The 15,866-nt window shown below is 29.9% G+C and overlaps 1 pseudogene; it reads left to right on the top strand.

Moving 5' to 3' along the window:
* The first annotated feature begins 2,654 nt into the window (after window positions 1–2,654).
* LOC138943814 (uncharacterized) lies at window positions 2,655–5,543 on the top strand (annotated as a pseudogene).
* The last annotated feature ends 10,323 nt before the right edge of the window (window positions 5,544–15,866 follow it).

Here is a 15,866-nt window from a genome sequence, read left to right as displayed (position 1 = left end):
AATCAATCTTGTATTTATAGAAATGTTATAGACAGATTCACAGATTCATGGATTTCTATGAAATTAAAACACATTTTATTTTTATTAACAGAAATGTGATTTTCAAAATAAGTTCAACAATTTTGAATATTGTACAATATATCACAAATTACACTATTATAGAGTTTATTAAGGGTATTATATGCTATAATATCAAATCATATTGTTGATGTTAAGTGCGATTAAAATTCCTTTGATTTGCAAAGTATATCTTACAGGATGTATAATTCAAAAGAAAATTTTTTGTAAACTCAAAGTCGCATAAAACAAACTTACACCAAAGCAAAGTATAAGAACTTGGCGTGCCCGGGTCGTATTAAAATATATCGTCCCAGATTTGTATCGTTCATACAATATTTCATGTTATATGAAAATTATTGCATATATATTTTTAGAAATTAAAATAATTTTATATATTTATAATATATACACGTCTTAATGCGACCCGGGGAACGCCAAGTTTTTATACTTTATATATATATCTACAATGTATATCATTTACGGATAGACCTTAAATATTACTCTATATGTTTGTGAATATTATTCCTTTCTTTCATATGATTCAATATTTTTCTATCAGGGTTGTAGAACTTATAAAAGGACATTACAGAGAGAGGTATTTAAAACTTCATCCAAAAGGATGAAGGTGGATGATATATTTTACCGTATATATCAACCAATTCAGCGAGATAACAATGATGAGAATAATGATGAATCTATTGATTTGGATGAAAATGATGTACGCAATGGCTTTGATGAAGCTAATTTTATAGAATTTATAAATGATAATGAGAATATACAATTCACCAGTGATAAAGAGCACAATGATAGCGAAGAGGATACAGATATTCAATCTAATGTCAGCTTACAGAGTGAAAGACAGGATAATAATTCCGATAATAGCGAAGATGAAAATGAAAATGTTCTTATTGTTAATGAGGATGAGAAAGAACAGTATCTTATTCAATTAATTCGAAAGTGGGCTTTAAATGGTGGGCATCTTTCTATAAAAAAACTGGATAATCTACTTAAAAAATTAAGTACTATTTTTATTCATATACCTAAATCATATAAAATTCTGTTGAGTACTCCAGTAAATTTAGAGATACATGAATTTAATGATGGATCACAGATATGGTATAAAGATATCAGAAGAAATTTGGATATTATATAGCTGGAATCATATTTACATATGTATGGTAGAATCATAATTGATATTAATATAGACGGATTATCACTATTTAAATCCTCAAAAGCGAAGCTTTGGCCAATTTTAGGCTACCTTACAATGACTAAATATACTCCTTTCATTATAGCTATTTATTTTGGAAAAACAGATCCTCAAGATTTAAATACTTATCTTGAAAAGTATGTGAATGAAGTAGAAGATCTGCTCAATAATGATTATGTTTCTAATAATAAGAGATATCCATTTCAAATAAGGCATTATATTTGTGATGCACCTGCTCGCTTTTTTGTGAAATGTTGCATGTGTCACTGTGGCTATGCTTCTTGTGAGAAATGTACTGTTGTAGGCGAATGGATTGAAGATAGAGTGACATATATTAATCTAGATGAAAATCCAAGAACTGATTATTCATTTCTGCATCAGACTCAACCTCAACATCATCAAGATCATTCTATATTGGAAAGGATCAATATTGGAATGGTATCACAATTCCGATTGGATAGTCTTCATCATGTACATCTGGGTGTCTTTAAAAGGTTGATCACAGCTTGGTGTAAATGGAATGGTTTATGGAAACTTCATAAAATTACTGTTGTTGCAATATCAAGAATATTAGAATTTCTTTCAGATTATTGCCCTCAAGATTGTAACAGGAAGTCACGATCATTAGAAGAATTGAAATTTTTCAAAGGAATAGAATTTCGTAGATTATGCTTGTATAATGGTATCCTAGTTTTTAGGGACTTTTTGAATGTAAATATTTACAAGCATTTTCTTTTATTACATTCAGCTATATATATATTATCAAATCCTGTTCTGGTTCATTCTATGAATGATTATGCAAATCAGTTATTAAGAACATTTATTACACATGCTGCTACTATATAGGGGAAGAAGTTTGTAGTATACAATGTTCATGCATTATCTCATTTGGCAGAAGAATGTGCCTTACATGGCCATTTAGAACGTTTCAGTGCATTTAGATATGAAAATTTTCTGAAATCCATTAAGGACTTACTTCAATCTGGATACAAGCCTTTACATCAGGTTGTCAATAGAGATTTGGAGAGAAATGTATCTGTACCAGTCATATTAGAAACTAATACCCCAAAAATTACATTATCTAAAAGACAGACACCGCAAACTGAAGTTGTGCATGGAGAACACTATAAGCGTATTTCAATAGATGATGTTATTCTCTACAAACTGGGAAAAAGGATTCATGCTTCATAACAATTATTGACGAAATAATAATACTTGAAGATATTGTTTACAGTGAAAACTTAATATTTTTAGTGGGAAGAGTATTCCAAAAAACTAAGAATTTTTACACATATCCTCTTCCTTCATTTATTCTTGGAATCGTGTCTGTCTCTCAAATAAGTGAAAATATGAGAATTTTGTCAATATCTGAAATAAAAGCTAAATGTTGGCTTTTGCCAGATTGTGACTCTTTTTTATGTATGCCATTATTGCATACATTTTCAGTTTTTCAAGCATTACAATAATCTTAAACCGCACTCTTCACAGTCCAAAATTTTTCTATATAAAAGTATGCATGCATAATTTTATTATTTATATCATATAATTTAAAACTAGCTAAAATCGCTAATGTTTAATCTTGTAATTTAGTTTGCAGTATTAAAGTTTGCACGCGAAGATGATAAAAGTGATGAGGAAGAAACTTATTGGCCTCCATCTAATCAAGATGCTGGCAATTTTGTTAGGAAGGAAAAACCAGTAGACCGATCTTGGTCAAAATATTCAATTGAGGTCCTAAGGTATTACGGTAAGTGAATTTTGAAATCACTTGAATTATTATGTAAACATTTATTATTTATTTTTTCTACTATCCTAATTATTAATCCTTATTATTTATTTTTATATACTATCCTAATGTTTATTTCCTCCATTTTATTGCAGATATCTATATAAAAGCAAGAGGTGCTGTTAAAGGTTTTGTGGAGGAAGGTTCAGCCTATGAGACTGAAAAAGAAGCTGGAAGGGGAAAACGAAAAAAAGTACGAAATCAACTTTTTGAAGACACCGATTCTGAAGAAATTGTAAAGCGTAGCAAGAAATCATTTCCAGCACCGCCAAATATTCCTTTCAAACGTGTACCGGTCAGGAAGGATATAATACAAAAACCAGAAAACGAGCTTAATAATCGTCTTTTTCCAATGACTTCCTTTCCTCCTTCAAAAGTGAGTCATATGTTTGTAATAAATATTAAACTTAATTTAAAAAAATCATATTGCAAGTTCAAAAATTATTTGTTTAGGCATGCTCAAAAAGCAATGTTTTTGAGAAACTAAAGAGGACATGGGAGATGAATAACAATACTTTTGTTAGTCACACTATGTTAATTGCACATGAATCCAATTATAACAGTGACAGAAAATCATTTCGTAAGGACAAAGTACAATCACCTATTAAGGAGACATCACTAGTAACTGCAGAAAGTATCCTGCCACAAAGCTGTGTTTCCTCTTTGGATGTAGATGAAGAGAACTTTGCATATAGTGAACAGAATGACACACCAAATAAGAAACGCCAGTGTAGAGATACTATGCAGCATGTTCCAAGTTCCTCTGCAGTTTTTCATGGCTCTCCTGCGCAAACGAGACGCTTTCAGTCTCCTGAAGTCTGGATTTCATCAGCGCATTCTTTTTACTTTCCCAGCAAAAAATTCTTCTGAAAATCCTGATGTTGATAAGTTTTCTTATAAAATTTTATAAAATATGATTTTTTAAAAATGTATTATATTTATTTCTTTTTTAATATTGGTGAAAAAGATAAGATATTAAAAGTGGCAAAGCTATGTGAGAGAATATATGTTCGATTAGAAGAAATTAATAAGAAGACAGATACAATCATTATGAATCAAGGCAGCCTCAATAGATCTCTTCTTCCGAATGAAAAGAGACTTCAAAAACCTATAAATCTTCCAGCTCTGCCTGTCAAGACAGAAGATCAATTGAATTTATTGGAAACATTTTTAGAAGATGAGAACAATTTTGCAGCTGTGGTGAGCAAACATCTATTTTTATGTCGATATATATATATATATATATATATACATATATATATATATATATATATATATGTATAATCATTTATTTACTTTTATATTTAATCACTTTTTAATATGTACTAATTGTATCTAATGTGCCATTTTTCAAGAGAAAAAGCCTAAATTATTATTTAATTACCCTAACAACACACCTTCTCCGGAGAACATTCGGAGAGTATCCAGAGGACATCCAGAGGATATTAAACATTCTCTGGATAACCTCTGGATATCCTCTGGACATGTGTGCTGTTAGGGTAGTGTATTAGTATATCTGAACTCTTTACGGAATTGTTTCAAAAATGAAATGTTATTATATAATAATACTTACTGTTTTTAACATGTTTAGCATCGTACTTAGATAGCCAAGTGTCTGTGAGATTGCTGTCATGTTGCCAATAATAATGCAGTTGTTGGCAACATGACAGCAAACAACTGTATTATTGTTGGCAACGTGACAGCAATATGCAATAATCAATATGATTAATCAGGCTTGGTTATTTGGGATATATTACCTAACTATGAAATTATTTTTTCAACTTTTCTCTTTCCCTCCTTCTCTCTGTTACAAATGCTAAAAGTTTAGTTATGAATCAATTATTCTCAACAATTGCAAGCTCATGAAAGCATTCTGGAAGTGCATCATTAATCATATTTTATATTTCCTTGTAAAGAATATTATTTTTCCATTATTTTGAGATTATATCTTGATATCTTGAGATCTTATTTTTGATCCTATTGGAAGAACCAACATTATATTTACAAACTCCATATAAAATTTTCTTTATAAATTAAGTAAAAATTCATAAAACTATGTTATCCTTTCACGCACAATTAAACAAGAATTAACTAAGAAGTAATGTTAAGGATAAGAAGTTAAACATAAGAAGATAATGTTAAAAATATGAAGTATGTTAAATCATTTAAATTAAATAAAAAACAGGAAGACTTGGTTTAATGGAACTTTAGTTAAATGTTGGAACATATAATTAATTAATAATTGCATTTTTAGCATTTTAATTTGAAAGAGAGAAGTTGAGAGATAAAAGAATTTATGGCCAATTGATGATATAAGATATTTTCTATTGTTATTTATTTCTATTCTTATCGTATCTCTCTCTTTCTCTATTTTTTCTAGTGCGATTATTTCAGTTCTTTTGTCACATCCAAGGAGGTAGCCAAATCTACTGTCAAAATTGCTGTAAAAGTTCTTACAAACTCGATGGCATCCACAATGAGTTTTAAAGGGCAGAACACAAAACAAACCTTTTATAAATTGAAGATATGGGAGGCCATACAAGGTGAGAGTTATTCATGATATATTTTTTATACAGGTTTTAATATTATGCAATTACCTGATTTAATTTCCTGACATAAAATAAAACAACATCAATGTGATCACACATCAGAATAGATATTTTTCTGAATTATGTTTTGTACTATTGATTTGAATGTGATTCCATATATCTGTTTCAGGTTCATTGTTGATCAAATTTGATGATACAGAACTTTTCGAAGCAGAAGAAACCATGAAAACATGGTTGGCCAATGCCCCATGGCGTAAACAAGATAATGAAACTTATGGGAAAAGGTGTGCAAACAGAAAATTAGAAGTGAACACTGCAAAGTAGTTGGGCAAAATGTTTATGTTCAGATTCAAATATAACATTAACCTTATAATGTTATTATATCTTGACGTCGCGAACATTAACCTTATAAAGTTATTATATCTTGACGTCGCGATGCTACCGCGTACTGCTTGATACGTATCATATACGTATGCACGCACATACACATTGTCTCTCAAGGCGTATTTGCACACTCAAGCGAATAATCGTACATGAGCGCTGCAAACGCGCCTTGAGGGACAAACTCGCTTTGCGTGTGTGCGTGCGAGCATACGTACGTGAGAGTCTGAAACTTATCTTATTATGATAATGATGAAGAACGAAAAATGTCACATTTCTGGTATACGATTATCATTCCTCAGGATTGACTGCACTAATCTTATTCAAACTGGTCGCAATCGAAAACTTGCATCCACATTGTATAAGAAAAGTGCCGTCAGATTTTTTATTAATAGCTTGGTTTCTGAGGAATTTTAATTGAAACTTTATTAGACATAAAACTCCGGATAAGCTACTTGGTAGCGTCGCGGCCCCTGTACATAGGCAAACCGTTGACAAGCCAGAAAGAAATTCTTTCATACATATAGTAGCAGCATGTATAATAAATATTCTTAATAACTGATTTGCATAATCATTCATAGAATGAACCAGAACAGGATTTGATAATATATATATAGCTGAATGTAATAAAAGAAAATGCTTGTAAATATTTACATTCAAAAAGTTCCTAAAAACTAGGATACCATCATACAAGCATAATCTACGAAATTCTGTTCCTTTGAAAAATTTCAATTCTTCTAACGATCGTGACTTCCTGTTAAAATCTTGAGGGCAATAATCTGAAAGAAATTCTAATGTTCTTGATATTGCAGCAACAGTAATTTTATGAAGTTTCCATAAACCATTCCATTTACACCAAGCTGTGATCAACCTTTTAAAGACACCCAGATGTACAAGATGAAGACTATCCAATCGGAATTGTGATACCTTTCCAATATTGATCCTTTCCAATATAGATCCATCATTAAATTCATGTATCTCTAAATTTACTGGAGTACTCAACAGAGTTTTATATGATTTAGGTATATGAATAAAAACAGTACTTAATTTTTTAAGTAGATTATCCAGTTTTTTCATAGAAAGATGCCCACCCTCTAAAGCCCACTTTCGAATTAATTGAATAAGATACTGTTCTTTCTCATCCTCATTAATAATAAGAACATTTTCATTTTCATCTTTGCTATTATCGGAATTATTATCCTGTTTTTCACTCTGTAAGCTGACATTAGATTGAATATCTGTATCCTCTTCGCTATCATTGTGCTCTTTATCACTGGTGAATTGTATATTCTCATTATCATTTATAAATTTTATAAAATTAGCTTCATCAAAGCCATTGCGCACATCATTTTCATCCAAATCAATAGATTCATCATTATTCTCATCATTGTTATCTCGCTGAATTGGTTGATATATACGGTAAAATATATCATCCACCTTCATTCTTTTGGATGAAGTTTTAAACACCTCTCTCTGTAATCTCCTTTTATAAGTTCTACAAACCTGATAGAAAAATATCGAATCATATGAAAGAAAGGAATAATATCCACAAACATATAGAGTAATATTTAAGGTCTATCCGTAAATGATATCCATTGTAGATATATATATAAAGTATAAAAACTTGGCGTTCCCCGGGTCGCATTAAGACGTGTATATATTATAAATATATAAAATTATTTTAATTTCTAAAAATATATATGCAAAAATTTTCATATAACATGAAATATTGTATGAACGATACAAATCTGGGACGATATATTTTAATACGACCCGGGCACGCCAAGTTCTTATACTTTGCTTTGGTGTAAGTTTGTTTTATGCGACTTTGAGTTTACAAAAAATTTTCTTTTGAATTATACATCCTGTAAGATATACTTTGCAAATCAAAGGAATTTTAATCGCACTTAACATCAACAATATGATTTGATATATAGCATATAATACCCTTAATAAACTCTATAATAGTGTAATTTGTGATATATTGTACAATATTCAAAATTGTTGAACTTATTTTGAAAATCACATTTCTGTTAATAAAAATAAAATGTGTTTTAATTTCATAGAAACCCGTGAATCTGTGAATCTGTCTATAACATTTCTATAAATACAAGATTGATTTTATGACAAATACTATTTCAAATTACAAATGTTTATAAACTGAATTGCTTCTAAATACTTGGCTAGTTAACTATTGATTTCATTTAGTTTTGATTTTTGATTTTTTGAAGGTTTTTATTTTTTAGAGTTATTTTTTATTAATATTTTTAGGTTACTTATAAATGGCTAAACAATGAGTTACATATCTACGTTAATATAGCAAAACATATTTTGGGAATTCTATCAAAAATATTACATTATATACAATTGAATTGAAAGCGTCACAGTTATAGCGTCATAGAACTTGAAATAGGAATGTTAAGCATTAGTCAAAGAAGAGAAATAAGGTAATAATTTTGTTTATAAATTATATAATAAAGGTTATTTATTTTCTTAGATTAAATTCTCTAGGGACAAGACTTATTATTAATCTATTTATCTTTTTTTGATATTGGTTGAACTTATTTTTTAAAACAATGAAAAACGTGGAAATTGATTATTTGAATTGAGCTGCCTTTTGCAGTATAATGTTATCAGAGAACATTAGAATATCTGTCATCAACAAAAAGTAATTCAAATATGAATCAAAATGAGGAGGAAGAATTGATTAATGATACTAAATTGCAGATTTTATTATAGGAACGTATAAAAGTTTATAATAATTTAGCAGCTGCGTTGATTAAAACAGAAGCTTACAGTGCAGTTTTATAAAATATGAAACATGAAGGTGCCAACCACAAAATGTTAAAGCGCTACTTAGAAAAGGTATTGCAAAAATCCTAATCTTCTTTTTATTTACTATCTTTAATCTTTTTAAATAAGTTTTATATATTCTTGATTTATATTTTATATGTAGAAAATTCAAATATGTGTGTATACACATTATGCGTATCATAGGAACAATGCAAATATGTGTATATATGTATTGCACGTATCATAGGAACAATATTGAAACACAAAGGGGAATATGCAAAAGCTTATACAATCTCCTCCTCTCTCTCCACTGAATTCAAAAATTACATCTAGAAATGAAGATATTTATTACAGAATTAATGACCTTAAACGATAAATATAATTGCTAAATATGTAGAAAAAGATAAGCACCAGTAGATAGTGGGCACTATGGGGCGTCAAAACAAACCCCCACTCCTCGGCCACTGGCGCCGACCCCCTGCTGTGTCGGTTTGGGGCCCTCCCCCCTAAGGGTGTCTGTGGAAAAAAAGAGTGGAGGGGACTCGTGGACGTCTATGAGACAATTTTCCCGTTAAATTTTTCTTTAAAATTTTTAAAATTTTTAAATTTATTTTATTGTTTTTATTTTTTCGGTCGCGTGAACATGCTCGGGCTCGAACCTGGGTCCTCCGCCTCTCCAAACAGGGTCCTAGTATGCTGAACTAGCTGAAAACTTATTAAAATAGAAGTTAAACGTAGTATTTGTGGAGAGTAGTCCAGCGCTAAGATAGGGGTCCTGACAGTACGATTGGTTCTCCCCATAGTGCCCAGTCCTCCGATTGGTTCCGTCGGTTTCGTCGATTTAAAAAAGCGGGTTGAAAAAACGAGCCAAAAAATAGTGCGTGGGAGAAAGCGGGCAAGATGTCTGCCGGAAAGCAGACGGGGACAACAACCGACAAAATGGCGACCGTCGAGACTGGAGATGCGTCTAGACATAAGGCACCCAGCCTCCCCTCCCTTTACGGAAAACCGAAAGATATCGTGCGGTATACAACATCGTCCCATCGCCCCCCTTAGAGGAAAACCAGGGGAGATGTACGCTATATGTTGCCCGCCCTCTTCCACCCTTTCCTGTTGAAAAGAGAAAAATTGGATAAGGTACCGCTAGAATAAACTAGATGCTATGACGTGGTAACGAACACGTGCGTGCATGTACGGGTACGCTTGTCCGAGGAGAGTGAGCCCCGCTGCACAGGTAGACATACGGTAATAACATCGCTGGAGACGATAGAAAGGGACTTGAATTATATACGGGTACCTGAGACTGTTTGACGCTGAGGCTTATGGCATAGTCTATGACGTCACTGAGACGTCGGGAAGAAAGGAAGGGAAGAAAAATATTTTCACATGGTTGCTTTAAAATAAAAAACATCATTATTTATATTATGCGGAATATGGAACATTGTACAATGAAAAATTTACATATAATTTAATATTTATTTACAAAAAGATTATTTTCACCGCTGCGAAAAGTACACAAAAGTATATTACATAATATAGCAATAAAAGAGAGAGTGTGGAGAAAAAATAGAAAAATCATTGTTCAGATACATAACCATACGGTAGCGAATTTCGACTATCGATAAATCTACGTTTTAGTAATACAGGCGCGCATACTTTAGTTTCGTCCCGTGTTACGATCTCGTGAAACGCGGTACGACGAATTGCTCTAAAGCATAGATTTATCGAAGTTTTTGGCAATTCTTCTCCGTTCTTTTCATTTTCCTATGCTCTCTCTTTATTTAACAATAAATTCTTAACTGCGGCATAAAGCAAAAAGCAATTTTCCCTGCACACGATATGGGAGTACCGGGTGAAATAGGTCGCGTGGTGGGAGTACTCTGCAACGTATGAGTCCTTCAAGTGTATCGAAATTATAATTCGGTGCCCTTCCGATTATTGCGGAACATTCCTCGCTGACGTAAATATCCGGATGGCCGATTGGGAACAAAGAGAGTACAAAGAGCTCACGTCCACGTATCGTATTTTCTCCGTACCCGTAATCTCATAACGAGTCACGATATTTCCCGTGCGGCCGCCGAAAAATGCATCGCAAGGATCGAGCGGAGGTTGTTTCCACCATCGGATGATTTTCGAGATATTCGCGCATTTTGTGATTATCGCGTCATAATTTACCAAAATTATTTTTAACAAAAAAATTAATTGTTCAACCAAATCTTTTTTCATTGTCAATATTATAGATCTAAATTTACTTCCGCGATGTGAAATATCATCCGCTAAGTCTGCATATTTTTCTTCCTATATAAGATGCAAAGATCATCAAGTGAATTATCTTTTCAAATAAACATATTCAAATAATCATCAAACAAGAGAGTCTTTTCAAATAAACAGTAAGATGTATCGACTCTATCTGCGCACGTACAAATTCGATACTATAAAACACAGACAAATAATATTGTTTTCTAAAATAATAAATTATTGTTTATTTTACAATCACCAAAACAATGAACGGCTAAAAGCACTTATTAAGAATAAATTATTTTACTTTAACAATAAATTTGTATTTTTGTATAAATAAATTGAATCAGCAAAAATTTTTCTATTTCACCGAAAAAAAAGAAGTTTTGTTGTAACATTAAACTTGTTAAATTCGTTAAATTTAACAAATTTTTAATTTAATAAAATTTTTATTGGTTAAATCTGTCATATTTAATTTTTAATATTAAATTTGTTTCTTTATTTTGTTATAATATTAAATAATTCATTATAATAGCAAAATATGGACATATATGCAATAACAACAATTGTATTACTGATTAAAATTCTTTTTCTCTATTAGATCAAAAAACATTTTAATAATTTATAATGATATGCTTATGAAAGTATACTCTATTTAACTATTGAAAAAAAGTTTTGTTTTCTTACGATATTAAATTACTATTTATACACACACATTTACATCGCAAAAAATATAACCGATACTTTAATATAAGATTTTGTTATACTATTAGTAAGATTCTTTTCATTCTTACCTCTAAAAATTCGGGTTTATAGATATTAATGAACGGTTTCATGCCAACCCTAATTATAAAAATACCTTCTTTAGAATGAAACATATATTGCTCAAGCCATTGTTTGCGTTCTACGATAAGCACATAATTAGATATTTAGTATTACTTTGTTTTTGTGACAAAATTTACTAATTATTATACTGGTTTAAAGTAAATGACAATTTTTTTTTTTCATTTTTTAATTCCTTTAAACTTTTTACTAAAAATATATATAAACAATATTTGTAAAAGCATATAATAACAATATCTTATGTATAAGATTTTTCACCATAGTCCGTTTGCTTCATTAATTTAAATGCCATGCCAAAAGGAAATCTACCGATCTGAGGAATATTCTTGAGCTTTTGTCGAAGAACGTATTGATGATGTACTATCGATATAATTGCGGGAATTATTAAAACTATGAACAAGGCGCACAATGTCAAAAAGATTATGTCCATTTTTGTAGCCTGTAAACATATTAAACAGCCCAAGTTACCAAATATGTAATGCATAAATTATTATAAATACTTTGTAAGATTGAATTTTACACTCACACATTGACAAATATTTTATTGACACGATGTTTATATCATTATTATCTTTATTAATTCAGAAAATTATATAAAGATACTTTATTAAAGAAGATTGAATATAATGTGTATATAAATATATATCATCGATGAAAATTGAGTATAAAATTAATGTGTTTGAGAATATTTCGTCGGCAAAACATTTCTCGATTATTTCTATGTAACTCGTCCAAATTTGGAATCTGTGTTCATTAATCGAAAGATTCACGAAATAAATTATTTATATTCATGCAATAAATTATTTATATTTTATTTTTCTACCGTATTTCATTGAGATCTTGAAAAAGTTTTGCGGTTTAAAACGTATAATTATTCTTTTTTACTTCCTCATAGAGGAAGCTTTGTTTTTGTGACAAAATATTTTTTCGAATTTTTTTATGCCAATGTGTTCAAAATGTTCCAAAACGTCAAAAAATTATATTCCTAAAAAATGTATGTATCTGTGTATGTATGTATGTATGTACAGAATGTTTATACAACCTCTAACTTCCGCAATTTTTGAGATATCTGATCAAATTTTTTTATATGGATAGATTATTATAAAAGGATGGTTGGTTATGAATTTGGTGACAGAGTCAGCATCAGTGAAAGAGTCCATTTTCTATAAAATTTTGAATTTTTTGAAAAATGTTTGTATACGTAATTATACTCGGAAATAATTTTCGCAAATTCTGAGATATCGGGTTAAATTTTTTTACATAAATAGAGTATCATCAAAAACGCTGAAAGTGAAGATAATTTCCAGCACGTGCAAAAATGTTTTGGTCAACAACGGAATATTAGTATTGAAACAGCTATCAAGTCATTAAAATGCATTACTGACAGCTCCGTTCTTTTAAACTGTTTATCAATGTTTCTTGTGTGTTATCTTTTCTTATAATAAAATTAATTAAGTTTTTCTTAAATGAATTTTTATATTACTGAAAATCTATAATCTACAATGTAAATGTATAATTTATAATTATATAAAAATAAAAAAGTATGTAAATTAGAAAATAGCATATTGCTTCTTTATCTTCTATATCTTTTTATTTCGCTCACAAAGTTTCCTCTATGGGGAAGTAAAAGTTGAAAAACCCGCTTACTTTAAGGAGCTTAAGTTTTGTGAGATAAAATAAAATAATTAGAAAGTAATGCGCAAGTTTCTAATTTGCATGATTTTCAGCTTGTTTAACAATAATTTAAAGATATGATATATATACGTGTTCACAAAATATTAAAGCAATATTGAATTTCAAATTTTTGATTAAACGTACATTTGCGCATAAGCGCTCCATCATTACTGTTTAATTGAAATATATGTACAGTATATAACCGAGTTTCAAAGAATTATAATTTGCAAAATTAAGTATCCGCCCGTATTTTGTTTCATGAGTTTTATTATTAAATTATTACATTTTAACTTTGCACGAATTACTTTGTGTCTTAAAAAAAATAAAAAGCAAAACCACGAATTTTATCTAAATGATACTGAAAAAATGCAAGATTTCGGTACTTACTGTTTGTTACGTCGGAGCAAACAATAATGTTTTGCCAAAATATTTGTCACTTTCAGCAAATATCGCTGCGCTTTACTACTAATTATAAATCATAATTTATCGTGCTTTATATATAAATATAGTATAACTAAATATAATAAAATAACCGAGAAAAAGAGAGAGGAGAAGAATAGATGCTTTAAAAAAGATGTTTTAGAATAACTTTTTTTTTAAAGCAGAATATTATATAATTGTTTTTACTTCTTCTCGACACAAGATTCGATCACGAAATGATGCATCTTAATCTTTATTATTCAAGTCTTAATCTTTATTATTTTATCTTATCTTATTTTTATTTTTAATTCTCGTTTTGCGCGACTCGAACCAGCAATATATAATATGCAATGCAATACACACAACGAAACCGGATCACTTATCTTATATGATTTTTCCTCGCAAACATTTGAAATATTTCTATACGATTGTGTGAACTACCCTTTTATAACAATGAGGTACGAGATAAAAATGATAATTGTTTGCATATACATAGTATATCTAACAATAAGTAATAATATACAGGGTATAACAGAGCGCCGTATCAGCCGTTTTTTGAAGAAACAACGCATTTTCGTGAAAAATGTTTCATGCAAAAGTTGTAGAGCTCTAAGTGGCGCATTATATAATAATATTAGTATAACCTTGAATAGCACCGTCACATAATGACATCACGTTTATAATTTGCGATCTTCTTGCGTATTCAGCTGATCATGATTGTTACTTGCCAAATCGGTTACGATAATATTTTATAAATACTTGATTCTTGCTTTATTCTTGACAGAAAATTTTTTACGATCGGTAATTACTATTAAATTATTGTTCCATTAGTGATGTGTGCACACGTATTAAATAATATACAATACATTTATTGCAATTTTACATTTATTAAGCGTATTTTGTTGTCTAAATGCGTTTAATTGTTTATTATTCTTTTAATTAAAATATATTTACGTATTTAATTTAAATACTTAAAAATTTGAACTAGAAAAAAGATCGTATATTACAATAAAAATCGCGCACGTATTACGATAAGAAAATATAAGGGTTTGAATAAGTCAATAGAATTAAAAAATTAAGTAGTTAAAAAAGCTCAAATAATGGATGAGAATCAATAATAAATAAAAATCTAGATCAATTGAAGCCCGGACGCTGTACTTAGAGCATGAACAATAATTATTATCTATCTTTCTTTAGGAATACATTAACTATGTGTTACAAATAGTTCAAACATTTTGACCCACTTCGAGTCCTTTTAAACGAAACTCGGATAAAAAGATTAAGAATTAAGAAGATGCAAGCGGTAAATCTATTTAAAGCATAACGACGTAATGATAAATATAAATGGATAATACGGCACAATAAAATTATACATTATAGCTTAACGCGCTTATAATATGTGCACTCATCATTCAATGAAAGAAATAGAAATAATTTCGGTCCTATTAATAATCAGACTTACCACGCGAATAATAAGTTCTCGTTATGAATAATTTGGCGTCTTCTCCTATTCGACAAAGGACCATCATATTATTCATAACGAAAACCTATTATTCGCGTGATAAGTCTAATTATTAATAGGATCGATATTATTTCTTTTGTCGGTGCTCTTCAAGGTCATACTAATATTATTATATAATGCGCCACTTAGAGCTCTACAACTTTTGCATGAAACAGTACTCTGCGTTGATACCACTGCTGATACGGCGCTCTGTTATACCCTGTATATTATTACTTATTGTTAGATATACTATGTATATGCAAACAATTATCATTTTTATCTCGTACCTCATTGTTATAAAAGGGTAGTTCACACAATCGTATAGAAATATTTCAAATGTTTGCGAGGAAAAATCATATAAGATAAGTGATCCGGTTTCGTTGTGAGTACTCTGCGTTGATACCACTGCTT

The sequence above is a fragment of the Polyergus mexicanus genome, unplaced genomic scaffold (genome assembly GCF_030449975.1).
Source record: "Polyergus mexicanus isolate NDT 795.1 unplaced genomic scaffold, iyPolMexi1.0 SCAF_44, whole genome shotgun sequence".
NCBI lineage: Eukaryota > Metazoa > Arthropoda > Insecta > Hymenoptera > Formicidae > Polyergus > Polyergus mexicanus.
This window is presented reverse-complemented; position numbering and strand designations above follow the sequence as displayed.